We start from the raw sequence: 13433 nt of genomic DNA, 5'->3' as shown, positions 1-13433 counted from the left end.
AAATCCCACTTCTCTGAGCCGGAACACGAAAGGTAATTGAGAGAAAAAGATTGATGTACATGGCGATTAATTTCTTGTGAAAAATTTCATCCCCCACCTCTCGAATGCTGCATAACCCCTTTGGGTTTGACCCAAATGAAAAATCGATAGAATTTCTGAAATCAGTATCCTTGAAAACCTACATTTCGACATACATGTCCATTTTTGGTGAAAAATTTCATCCCCACCCCTTGAACGCAATATCATCTCCTTAGCTTCGACCAAAATAAAAAACTGATAGCATTTCTGAAATCAACGTCCTTGAAAACCCACATTTCGATATACATGTCGATTTTTTGTGAAAAATAGACCTACTCCCCTATATGGTCTCCACCCCCCCCCCGACCCCTTGAAATGGAAATTTTTTCGCAAATTTGGGTTTGACGATACAAAAAAAAATTGATACAAACATCACTATCTCGGTAGTAAGAAAATGTACACTTACGTTGATTACATTTCTAAAATTGATGCAACATTAGCAAGAAAGGGTCAAATTTGATCCCCTCTACTACCTCCCAGGAGGGGTGTAAAAAGTGCCTCCGAGTCTTATTCGATGGCATTTGCTTTGTAGTATTCGAAAATCGACATTAGAACCTTCTCCGGCTAATTGTATCCGGTGCACAGTTCAAAAACCCCGATTTTTGCAAGAAAATGCCAAAAAACCCCTTTACACCCCCTCTGTACACCCAGGGTAGAGGTATGCGAAAGTATTAATGGTCGATTCGCATTGTAATTGACCTGTAGAATCCGAAAATGACCATTAAAAATGTCGATGGAAGGTCAGCGTGTCATCTAGGGTTGAAAACCTGTAATTTTGGGGTATTTTTGAGAAAAATGCAAAAACTTCACTCAGAAAATCTCAAATTTGAGGCATGCCTCTTCCTCAGATTTTGAAAGTAATGGTATTTTCGAGCTCAGTGGGGTTCAATCATGTGGAATTGACACCAATATCGCCCATTTGGAAAAATGGAGGGTTGAACCCTCCCCAAATCACCCCCATTCCCTTCTTATGGCACTTGGCGATTGCCTCCCGGGCTTAAAAATTTTCTTTTGGTGCCCTCGTTCATCATGCCAAATTTCAAAGCTTTTTCACGATTCGTGTTATTTTTGCATCTTTACCGTTATAACTGGTTGGAATTTTTTTTGGTCATTTGGTTTTGTTATAATGGAAGTGTTGAAGGCACTGGAGAGTGAAAATCCTTGGAAATTCTCGAGTTGAGAATGCCTACCTTATTATGATGTTATCATCTCGTATTATCGCCCAAAAAATACATTTTGCCACTGAACTAAGAGGTCTCCTGCAGAGGAACACGATTCGGGTTATTTTTGCATCTTTACCGTTATAACTGGTTGGAATTTTTTTTGGTCATTTGGATTTGCTATATAATGGAAGTGTTGAAGGCGGCGGAGATCGAAAATCCTTGGAAATTCGCGAGTCGAGAATGCCTACCTTATTATGATGTTATCATCTCGTATGTCGCATTTACATTTTTCAGTAGCGTACTTAAACAAAAGTGTGGTTAAGTGCAGATTTATTGAGAAATTTCCCAGTTTTATTGCGAACAATCTGAAAAAATTGATGAGAAAAAATGTGCGAACATGAAATATGCAGGTGTAAAAAATTCCCTACTTTGGTAGCTCGTTCGGTTCGTGGTAACGACCAAAGTTATGCCAATTACCAATAGGTACATTAAATTTTATACGATTCGCGACATGAACAATAAAAGATTCAGTAAACGTGGAAACAAACACCTTGAAGAAAAAGAAGAATAATGGAATGATCGTACGGTATCTCTGAACAAAGGTGTTGAGTTGGGTTCTTTGAAATTACAGAGCTGCTCGTTGAAAAATCAAGCAGATATTCTTCGACTTTTGGTTTATGCTGCTTCGACGCAAATGCTGTTGATTTTCCTCAATGAGAAAACCGTTTTAGAAGTTGAAAAAGTTTTTGCACTAAATGAAAAAAAATTGAGGTAAAAAACTAAAGCTTAGTTCATTTTCTGTTATCCAACTCCATTGAGCGTGAACCATTTTAGAGTTTTTGTCAGATTTTTGGATTTTTTTTTGAAAAATATTATGAAAATATAGATTTAAATGGATAGAAACAAATGATGGCCCTTCTTGTCAAATGTTGAAAACGTACACGAAAATCCAAAATTCTGCCGGTGCTTCTAAAATGGCTCAAGATCTCAACCAATCAATGTGAGAGGCATGAAAAAGAGTTTAGAGCATAGTTCTGCTACTTATCTCAATTTGATCAGATTTTTATGACCGGATTCGAATTTTTGGCGAAGTTGAAACAATGAGAGTTTCTATTAGATGCGAAGAATCTTATGGTTGAGATCAAACATCTAATTGAAATTCTATAAAATTATAATTTAAAAAAGAATAAAAATAGATGTTTTACACAAAAAAGAAGAAGCTGAAATATTTTATTTTTAAAAAGAGGTCTGTCGAATTAGTAATTTGAATTCTTCGATGTCTTAGCTGTTGCAGTTTTTTTTAAATTTCAACTTTAAGTAGGTATAAAAACGTTTCAACAAATATCATGAATTTTGTGTGATCATTTTTTCAATTTTTGAACATTTTAACTAAATTTCAAAACACAAAACCATTACTTCGTCAAATTAAATGATTTTTTCAATTCTTCTGTTTTTTCACACTTTTTGACATACAATCGAAATTTTTCAAATTTTGAATTTTGATTTAGCCGACTTTTTAGAGCTTTTCGTGTAGCAGATCGAGAAAAATTCCACATAGAATGGTAAAACGAAATTAGCTAAAATCTCCTCGAAAGTATCAGGGTTACCTATATCGATTAATCGACTTGAGGCAATTTTTTTCAAATTTTTCTACAGTGTCCCATATTTACTTATGATGTTGAAAGATGATTTTCGACCCCAATATCACAAAACTACCGCACCGGGGGGGGGGGGGGGGGGGTTAGTGACCCCAAAAATTGACACTTCTAGCTCCATGTTGGGCATTTTTTGGTTAAATTAGTAGTTATGAAATTTGACATTTGAAGTGAATGTTCTCAGTACAAATGCTGCCAAAGTTTTCAACGTTTTTTTGACCTCCAAAATCGATTTTGAAATTTTGAAAATGGTCCCATACCTTTATTAAAGCTTCAGCAAAAAAAATTTGTTCATCGCAAGTAGGTATTCAAGGTGTCTACTAAGTCATCAAAGACACCAAAACGTCATTATTTTGGCCAAAAATGAAACGAACTTATCAAAAATTAATCAAATATTCTAAAAATTGAATGATAATTTGTCAAAAATCCAGAAGTTATTATGAAAATTGTAGTTGAATTGACCTTCCAGTTACTGAAAATTGCCATAAATTAGTGGGAAAAAATTTGTCTAATTCAGCAAAATTTCGAGAAAATTTCTTGCAAATTTGTTGAAATCCCAGAAAAATTGTTAAATTAGCCAAAAATTGATGAAATATGTAAAAAATTGAGCAAAAATGCTCATTGTGAGTTATGAAATTTTTTTTCTGAAATTACGAAAAAAATTATCAAAATAAAATTATTAATTGTAAAAAAAACAACAAAAAAAAACAGAAAGAATAACAAAAACCGTAAAATTGTCATAGAAATGATTTGAAAGTTACTGAAAATTGATATAATTTTGGTGAAACTGATAATAGCGTCATCTACTCTAAAAATGTGAAAAATTCTGTCGTGATAGATTTTTTTATTATTTTTTCAGTGATCAGGTCGAGAACTTCTATAAAAACCATCTATTGAAGTTGAATTTCAAACCTAAGTAATTTTAAAAAAGGTCATTCTAAAATGAAAATTTGGTCATCCAAAACAAAAGTCTTGAAAAGGTAATATTTTATCGATTTAGCGGGCATTCTGATATTTTCTAACGAATTTTCTACCTTCATAATATTAATTTTCAGCACTTTTCGAGAGATGAGGAACCAGGGGGCTCACCTAAAAAAAGGCGTTTCAAAAGCATTTTCCGCACTGAAAATGATTCTGTGATCCCATTTGGTCGACTTTTTTTTATTGTTACATTTGGATTCAGCCAACAAATTATTTCAATTTTTTACTCATTCGCTCTTTTTGCGAAGATATTTTTCTCTCTCTCCCTAAAATCTAAAATATGTATTTTATAAAAAAAAAAAAAACTAGTTTTGAAAAATTAAGTGAAATAATTGCAAAAAACAGAAATGGAAAACTAGTTGAATTCGAGTTTTTCAAAGTTAAAAGCTAGCCAAAGGATATATTTATCTACGAGTAGTTTTCTTCCAGCTTTTTTGCAAGTTCATTTGGTTCAGTTTTTCATTTTCCTTTCAATTCACTTCTTTAAAAAAAAAATTGAAAAACCGAAAGCTGAAAGCCAAAAGCTAAAAGCCAAGAGCCAAAGGATTTTTTGAAGCTAAAACCTACCTGTTGGAAAGCTTTACAAATTTTTAAAAGTCAAAAGCTAAACCTAAAGTTTTATACATTTTTTAGAAGTTAACAGTTGAAAGCTAAAGCCAAAAGTTTCATCTTTCAGCTTTCCTTCCCTGACAAAAAAAAACATTTTGAAGCATGTCCTTACAGAATCCAAATTCGAAATTTATACGTTGACTTTACGTAAAATTTTTCAAAAATTATGATTTTTTGACCGGATTTTTTATGAAAAATTGTTAATTTATCCATGGGTGAAAAAAGGGTGGATATATAAATTTGAATATTTAAATCATTGCAAAAATGGTGAAAATTGGAGTACCTAAGTAATTTGACATGCTGAATCCAAATATGGCGAGGAAAAAAAATTGAGTGGAAGGAGGACAGAAAGGTCTGGCCACTTCAAAAGTTCTGAAAATAAATTTAAAAATGGAGAGTAGGTTCTAAAATATGTGCAAAAATTTTTTTGCATTAGCAGAGCTGCGTATTTTGAGTCGTTTTCAGAATTTCATGGCCGATTTTGAAGATGAAAAAAGCTGAAAAAATTGAAGCATTTTTTTGCATTGGGATCCTTCACTTAAGTATATGCTATATTTCGTACCTCACCAGAAAATGACCAGGGTGGAGCTAAATGTGTGACCTTTTCTTTTTGAAAAAAAAATTTGGCGGGAATTTTGCAAATTTATAAGTTTTTATGCAAATTGATGTTTTTTATGAAATAAATATGAAAAATGAATCTAAAATTGAGTAAATGTGTATAAAGAACATTTTGTGACCAATTGGTCATCAGTGACCACTTTTTTTTAGCTTTGATCACACGTGACCTTTTGTGCATTAAAGGGTTATTTTTTCAGGTCACCTCCCCCACCTTTGAAAAGGTGGCCAACTCTAAAATCATATTTCACCACCACAAACATGTACAGAGCTGCAAAAAAAAAAATGAAAAATTAATTTGGACCGATTTACTTAGTTTACCCTGCAATAATAGCCTTTCTGCAACATTTTAACCAGTTTTTTTAACGTTTTGAAAATTGATCTTTGAGCGTTCCATGTTAAGGTAATGAACTCATTTTAAGAAAATTAACAAAAATTCCAAGTAATTACATCATTTTTTAAATCTTTTAATAAATAGTTACCTAGATATATAGATAATAATGACTATTTATGCTAATAAAAATCTGAAAATAGCCGTTCAAAATCAAGCCAGCGTTGATGAATATCTTCACAATGGTGTTTTGCGACACCTGCGTTGAAAATCCGGTTTCGAAATAATCTCGATTAAGCCATTATGGGTTTAATTTTTATTGATATTTGGTATAGTAGGTATAGAAAACACTCTTGCAACATGTAATCTTGATATTGAATAAGTTCAATACTTTCGAACCATTTCGGAGGTCACATTACATAAATCAGAATCGCACGCTGAGCATCTCACACGTCAATCCAAGAGCGCTTCTCAATCACCAAACCACCAAATACCTACATACAAGTACAACTAGAAGAAGAAGAAAAAAAATCAGTCAAGTATGTCGCAAGTGTACGTACCTACGTATGAAAAACACTTCATAACTGTAAACGTACATACGTACATAGTATCGCCTTAAAATTAAAATGTAAATTATCTAACCCTACATCAGATCCGACACGAAGGTATGATTTTTGATTAATGATCATTTTATATACTCGAATGACGATAGGTATAGAGCTGGCAAAAGGATGCTGGACGGCAGCGGCGATGCCTGTAGTAACATAATGTATTGAAAATGAAAGTACACAAAGAAGATTTATTCCCGTAGGCCTATTGCAGCATGTAGTATAAACTTGACAAAACACGGATTAGGTAAAGTTGACATATTAATTGTTGCTTGAGCGCTGAGCGCGAGTGTACGAGTATTATACGTTTAGTTGACTGTTGTTGTTGTGTTGGTGAAAAAACTTATCTAATTATAATAGGTCGTTTGAAAACATAATGTATTTATTATGTAATTACGTAATCACCAACATTTGTACTCGTATGGAGCGAAACCTATGGGGATATGGGTACTTGGATAAAAGTTTTTCTTAATGCAGTTTGTGTACTCGTAATACACCTTTAAGTACCTTATTCGACGTGTAATTATTTTTAACGAAAAAAACAATTATTAGTAGATGAATTGTTTTTTCCAACTGGAATATACTTAGCCTATGGGTTTATAGGTCAATTTTTGAAGGCTGCTGAAATAATTCACTCATTGACATTGCTCATCTTCTCTGTCTTACGCTCATGTATCCTCATCCTGATTGCTGGGTAATTAAGTTTTGCGGTTTTGTGTGCATATATTCGTTCCTATAACCTTGAACGATATTCGTTTGTTATTATCATTTCGATTTGAATTTCAAGTTTATGAAAAATGCCTGACGAAATGGAACAAATTCGGTGGCAGGGGTAATATGCTCGTTTGGCTGCAGTAAGGACGAAATTTCCCAAAGATGTGATGTTTTATGAGGCTCGACGACGACGAACACGCGATATGAAAAAATGATGTATAAATTACCGTTACGTACAAGTTGAGTTGGAAGAAGAAGAAGAAGAAGAAGAAGATGCAGAAAAAAGGAGCAAGAGTAATTAACCAAGTTGGAGACAGGAACGCGGTATTGTAACGTTACAGCACGACGACGAAGGCAAGGCGGGGCGAGGCATTAATTCACGTTTATTGTCCACTTTATGCTCGGACAATAATATGATCAGGAAAAAAATACGATATGCTTGTTCGAACATAACATATCACTTAGGGTTTTCTCACACCACCAGCACTAACACCACCCGGTAGAAAGTAAAATTTGTTTTAACGACGACCACGATGGTGAGCACAACGTGAATCCGGAAAGTTGAGATGATTTGGATATGTAGGTCAATATTGCCATTTGTCTCTATAAAAAACGAGCATTAAAACGGGGCCTGGTTCGAAGTGTGCGTGTGTGTAATTTTTTTTTCTTTTTCGTTTAAGTAAGTAAAAAAAAAAATACGTATTTAATTCGTAGAAGTGTCTATAACGAACCGGTTGTACCATTTCGATGATCAAATAGTAGGCTATCGAATAATTTGGTCATTGCGAGTTTATCCAGCACACTGACGGGATTATGTTAAATGCTGCGATAATTACGTAATAGCCTAGAGAACTATATTACCGGGTAGGTACAGGTACCTCTCTTTACCTGGAGTGTTGCTTTATAACGTTACTACTATGAATGTACGAGCAGATACGTACCTATACAGATCTATAAGTTGAGAGAAATGGTTACCTATATATCTGGTTTCATTATCTTCTTATGGTCGGTATAGTCTTAACCTTATAAAATACAATTTATGTAAATAATCGAGTTCTCGAATGAAAGAGTATACGTAGGTATGCACTATGCAGCCGCATATCGGATGGAAATTCAACCGCAATACGCATCAAATGATGCACTATTATTGTGATGCAGGTTGCAGATCATCTTTTAATATAAAATACCTATAATTTGTTTTTCAATTTACTTATTATTATTGCAGTTTTTTTATAAGTAGCGCAGAAAGAATATTGTAGGTAGTTTAATTTGATGTAATCCCTTTCAATTATCTTATAAAAGCCATCGTCTATAGGAGGAAAAAATTTATACTGCACCGCGAATTCATCAATTTATAAATGATACATGCGCGAGTGAATAATGGAAAGCTTATTTCTTTTCTGGCTTAGGTACTCTTAGACGAGATAACCGATCTGTAATAGGTATGTCGTTCGATACGTGACTCAGGTTGGAGATGAAAACGTGAAGTATAAGCTTACCACGTTTGGTTTTAAGCTTATGAAACATGTACTCGTACTATTGACACGTGACAAAATTTTAACTTGCAAACGAGATAAACAACAATGATTTGAATGCAACGAGTGGTGAAATTTGTTGATGTTTTGATGAGTGTTTACATTATGTACGAGTAATGTATGTACTTTGTAGTTCGTGTTTTTGGTGAAGAGGATGTTTTTTTCTTTGTCTCGAATTGAGATTATATGTAAGAAGTTATGTTTGGGTTGGTTGGCAATATTTGAACAAACTCGTAAAGTTTTTGTCAAGTAAAGTTTCTAAAGTGTGTACGAGGTGATTTGACAAGTTTTTGAAATATTTTAGTAGGGCTTGTTGAAATGTACTATTATGGTAGCAGAGCCCTCCTTGTGAAGTTGGTTGACCTAACTTTATTGTTGGTTCAATTTTATGTGAAATGAGTCACTTTTTAATAACTAAGATGAAAAAGTGAAAAATTATAAATCACCCTATAGAATGCAACAATTTGATCTAATTGTCACTGATCAATATCTGAAAATTTTTCCAATTCCCTCAATGTTTTGATAATCCACAAAAAAAATTGAAAAACAAATTTCATTTCCTTTTTTTGACAACTTCGACAGTTCATAAGGAAAAATTTTCAAATCTCAACAAAATTTGAATGAAATAAAACAAGATCAAATGTCGCGAGATTTTCGATTTCGAAAACAATTTATTTCGGAATTCCGAAAAAAATTCATAAAAAACTAAAACTTTTGGGTACTTCATCAAAATTTCAATGTTTTCGAATTTGAAAAATTTTTAATTTTTTTGGATCAAAAGCAATCACTGATCTTGATCAGTCTGGATCAGATAAAATTGAACCCAGACATTCCTCACATCGAATTACCTAGATCGGAATAGATCGGTTGAGACTTGATCAGATTCAATCACTTTCCCCTTGGATAGATTTCGAAACACTTTGAAGATTTTAAAATTACACAGGAAAATAGGGCATGAATTTTGAAAATTTATTCTCATTTTTCTATATTGAGTTTATATAGGTATTCCGAAACCAGTTTTTCAACATGTAAACTTTGTCAAAGAGGTTTCCCAAATTTCGAAAATTTGAAAATTGCTTTCCAAATTCGTTTTATAGGAAGCTTCCTTTAACGAAATTTTTTAAATAAGTTTTGAAGATTCCAAATACAGTTTCAAAATATTTTTAAATTAACAATTTTGGACAGACCCCCCCCCCACATGCGAAAACGTATCTGTGTGAACATTTTGAAATTCAAATCTGATTTTCAACATTTTTGTGAAGGAAGCTATTTTACGAAAATTTTGCAAATCAGATTTGAATTTATAAATATTAATGTAATAGATATGTTTTTTGCTCCTTGGGGGGGGGGGGTCTGTTCCAAATTGCAGGGTGTCTACCAGAACCAATTTAGCAGAAAGTATATGTCTTTAATATGACTTTTGTATGACCAAGTTAGCATTTTTGTTCAACTTTTTTCAAATAACTGTTGCGGAAAAAGATACATTTTCAAGCTTAAAAAATTTAAAATGATTAATTATAACGTGATTTTGATTTTGAAGAGTTTTTCGGAATTCAAAAATATCAAGAGAAGTGAGCGAGGCCGAACATTTTTTGAGGAACTTTGTTTGAAAAATACAGGTTTTCAACAATTTTCAATACAATTTTTGCTCGAAATTTAAATTTTTTTCAAGTGATTTTAGGCCAAAAGTACGACTTTTGTATCACTTGTAGGTATGACTTGTATGACTGCAAATCTCAAAGTATAACTTCTGTATGACTTACATATGACTTATGTATACGACCCGGTAGACACCCTGAAATTGTCAATGTCTAAATATTTTGAAACTGTTTATTTTTTGTTTCCTATTTTTTGTTAATTTTGAAAATCTGGTTTTAAAATTTACTTTTTGAAAATTCGTTCAAAAAAAGAAAAAATATTGAATCATTTTTATTTTTTATATTTTTTCTATGTTCAAGTACTACCTAAGTAACTATCTAATCTACTTTAATCAGATTTATTTTGATTTTTGAGTAGATAAGCGTTGAAAAAATTTTCAAAATTCGTTTTTTATTTTCCTTCCTTGCAGAATCATGGAAAATCAAATGTTTAAAATTTTGAATTCAGTTTCCAAATTTTGTTTCACCATCAGCTTCTTTTATTAGAATCAGTTTTTCAAAATATTTTTAAATTTAAATCACGATTTTCAAAATTTTCAGAGTGTCTATTGGCAAGAAAATAGCAAGAAAGCAAGAAAATTGCGAGAAATTGAGATGGATGGTAAGAAAGCAAGAAAATAGCGTAGAAATTCCTTCTAAATTCAAAAAAATGTTCAAAACACCAATTTTGAAAATTGTGAAAACCAGAAAAGTCGATTCTTTTTATTAAAATTGATGTTATTGTTCTATTTTTCGAATGACACATTTTCCAAAACTTTTGCCCTCGCTTCGCTCGGGCTATTTTTAAAACATAAGATGCTGCTTCTAAAACTTGTATAAATTCAAAAATTAAATAGAAAAATTCCAGAAATACTCGTAATACCCAAACCATTTAAAAAGTGCGAATTTTTAGTTTTTTTCTGAACAGAACCATCGACTTTTCAAAATTTTTTGATACTGTTGTGCTCCGGTGAACATGTAAAATGAAACATACTCGTATTTGTACAAAATGGTCGGTTTTTTCGTTTTCTGAACCAATTTAATCGAAAACTTTTCGCTCGAGCAGTAATTTTACCTAACATAAAATATTCATTCATTATGAAGGGTTTTTCGGAAAATTACCTAAAATGTCGATTTTTTATTTTCTTGCTTCAACAAATAAATTTGTTAGAAAAAACGGGGGGGGAGTAGCGAAAATTATTTATACATAAATACTTATGAAGGGGGTTCAAAATTTAATGTTTGAAAGCAAGAAAACAGCACAAAGTAGGTAAGAAAAAAGCAAAAAATTTGCTTTTTTGGTTTCAGTAGACACTCAGATTTTAATAAGTAAAAACAAATTTGGAATGATTCTGAAATTTTCGAAATTTTGGTGCTGAAACTGAAAGCTATGAATTACAAAACACTATAGGTAGGTATTTCTAATCGCTTATCGTCGTGGTCTCTTCTTTCGTCAACATTTTTCAAAAAGAGCCACTTTTTTACCGAAAAGTTGCAAAGAAGTCTCAACTACTTTTTCGACAAAAATTGCAAAAAGTAGCACTCTTTGCCTGTAAATTCCAAAAAGTCTTGCTTTTTCCAAAAATTGACAAAAATTTTCGCTTTTTACCAAATTGCTTAAAAATTTCTTTATTGTGCTAAAAATTCCCACTGTTATGTTAGAAATAAAATTGGCAATAAGTCCTGCTTTTTGCTGAAACTGTCGAAGTCTCAATCGAGTATTATCGTTCGATTTTAATTAGAATGTTTACCTGTTGTTTCGTTTTTTTTTTTTTTTTACATTTTTAATCGAATTCTGGCTTTTTCGGTGATTTTTTTTGCATAAATGTTTTGCTTAAATCTTCAACTTTTTTGGTTCTTCGCTCGCGTAATTCCGCAGAGGGGGTTGGGGGGATATTTTGTAATTTCGAAATATTTTTAGAAATAAATAAATATTGATTGATTGATTGATTGATTAAATATTAAATGGTTACTCATTTATACTTTTTTGGAAAAAATTGGGCACAAACTCTGAAAGAAAAAGGAAGGGACGAAGTGAGAGGAGTTGAATGAACACTCCAAATGCTCGTCTTTAGTGCTGTTAAACGTCAGAAAAACCAAGAAAAATTGAATTTCGTTTCTTTTTGTTCATTTTTTGGCGTTTTTTTTTTTTTTTATTTTTACTTAATAGGTAGAGCAAATGGAGAATATCAAATATTTGCTAAATCAGTAATCTGATGTAAAATTTTACGAAAAACTTTTTTTTGCACATGACAATTTAATTTTGAACCAACCCGTCTAATTTTTGAGACTTGTTCATTTGTTTTTTTGCAATTTGAGCTGTTAATCGATAATTAATTTGTGAGTTTATTCAGAATCCCCCAAAAAAATGTTTTCACACTCTGTGGTAGATTTTTTTTATCAAAACTAAAAACTGAGATAGAACGTTCGATTTTGCCATTCTCGAAACCAACATTTTTTTTATGCTAGTTTCAAAACTCCTTCCTTACGGAATATGTGAGACACGTGTCTGTCTGTGTGATTCATTTGCCAGCGCTGTTCAGTACCATTCTGTTGATCATTTGTGGCTGCACACAAGGACGCCTTACAAAACTCCATCTGCAACCATATTACAACCATGTTAATAAATTTGCCTACATTTTTCCGTATTTTTTGACTTCTACGATGTCGCCGTCCATACTTCACTCCAACTCGCCAAAATAAAATCTTCTTACGTTAGACACCGTCTGTAAGTTATTTACCTGTCTGGATTAGTAACACAAACGAATATTATATTACCTACCTACTGATTGGCGTGGGTAATTGAAATGACATGTACTTTTACGATGCAATTGCATTCGTTAGCGTCAAAATGAACGCACCCATTTACAGTACGTTGGTCTACGAGTGTAGGTACACAACGCACCGTATTTTCAGAAATGGTCAGTCGTAAAATGATAATTTTTACGCGAGTAGAGATTGATACATTAGAAACAAATTTGAAACCACTCTAATGCGTACCTACAGACCTACCTAACGTAAGATTTGTATAAAGATATCCCATAGCTACGTAACTGATTGCCGAAATGATCAACGATGAAGCTTTCTCTGGTATATAAAAAAATAAATGTACGTATAAAATTGTGAATTATAGACACCGTTGCTGCGAGGGTCGCGAATAGGCTATAGAGTAACATCTTCGATCAGTTTACGTAACTTAATAAACATCGATGGTAATAATAGTGATAATTAGTTACACATCGTAAAATATCATTGTTAATGATTATTACAATCTATGTAAAGACGATTGAGACGTAGGTAGAGGTACATAACTCACATACGTAGGTATCAAGAATTTACCTATTTCTATTTCTCGGTACGCGTACATTCTTCGATAAGTAGAAAACTTTAAAACATACCAGGTATTGTAAAATCGCCAATTTTATACAAAAGATAGTCGTTCTGGTATTTCGAAAAAGAATATACTCGTACGATGGCAAGCTGTGTCGTCGTATTCGTATGCGTACG

Source organism: Planococcus citri, chromosome 4 (assembly GCF_950023065.1).
Source record: "Planococcus citri chromosome 4, ihPlaCitr1.1, whole genome shotgun sequence".
NCBI lineage: Eukaryota > Metazoa > Arthropoda > Insecta > Hemiptera > Pseudococcidae > Planococcus > Planococcus citri.
The sequence above is the reverse complement of the archived record's forward strand: the minus strand, read 5'-3'. Positions refer to the sequence as shown.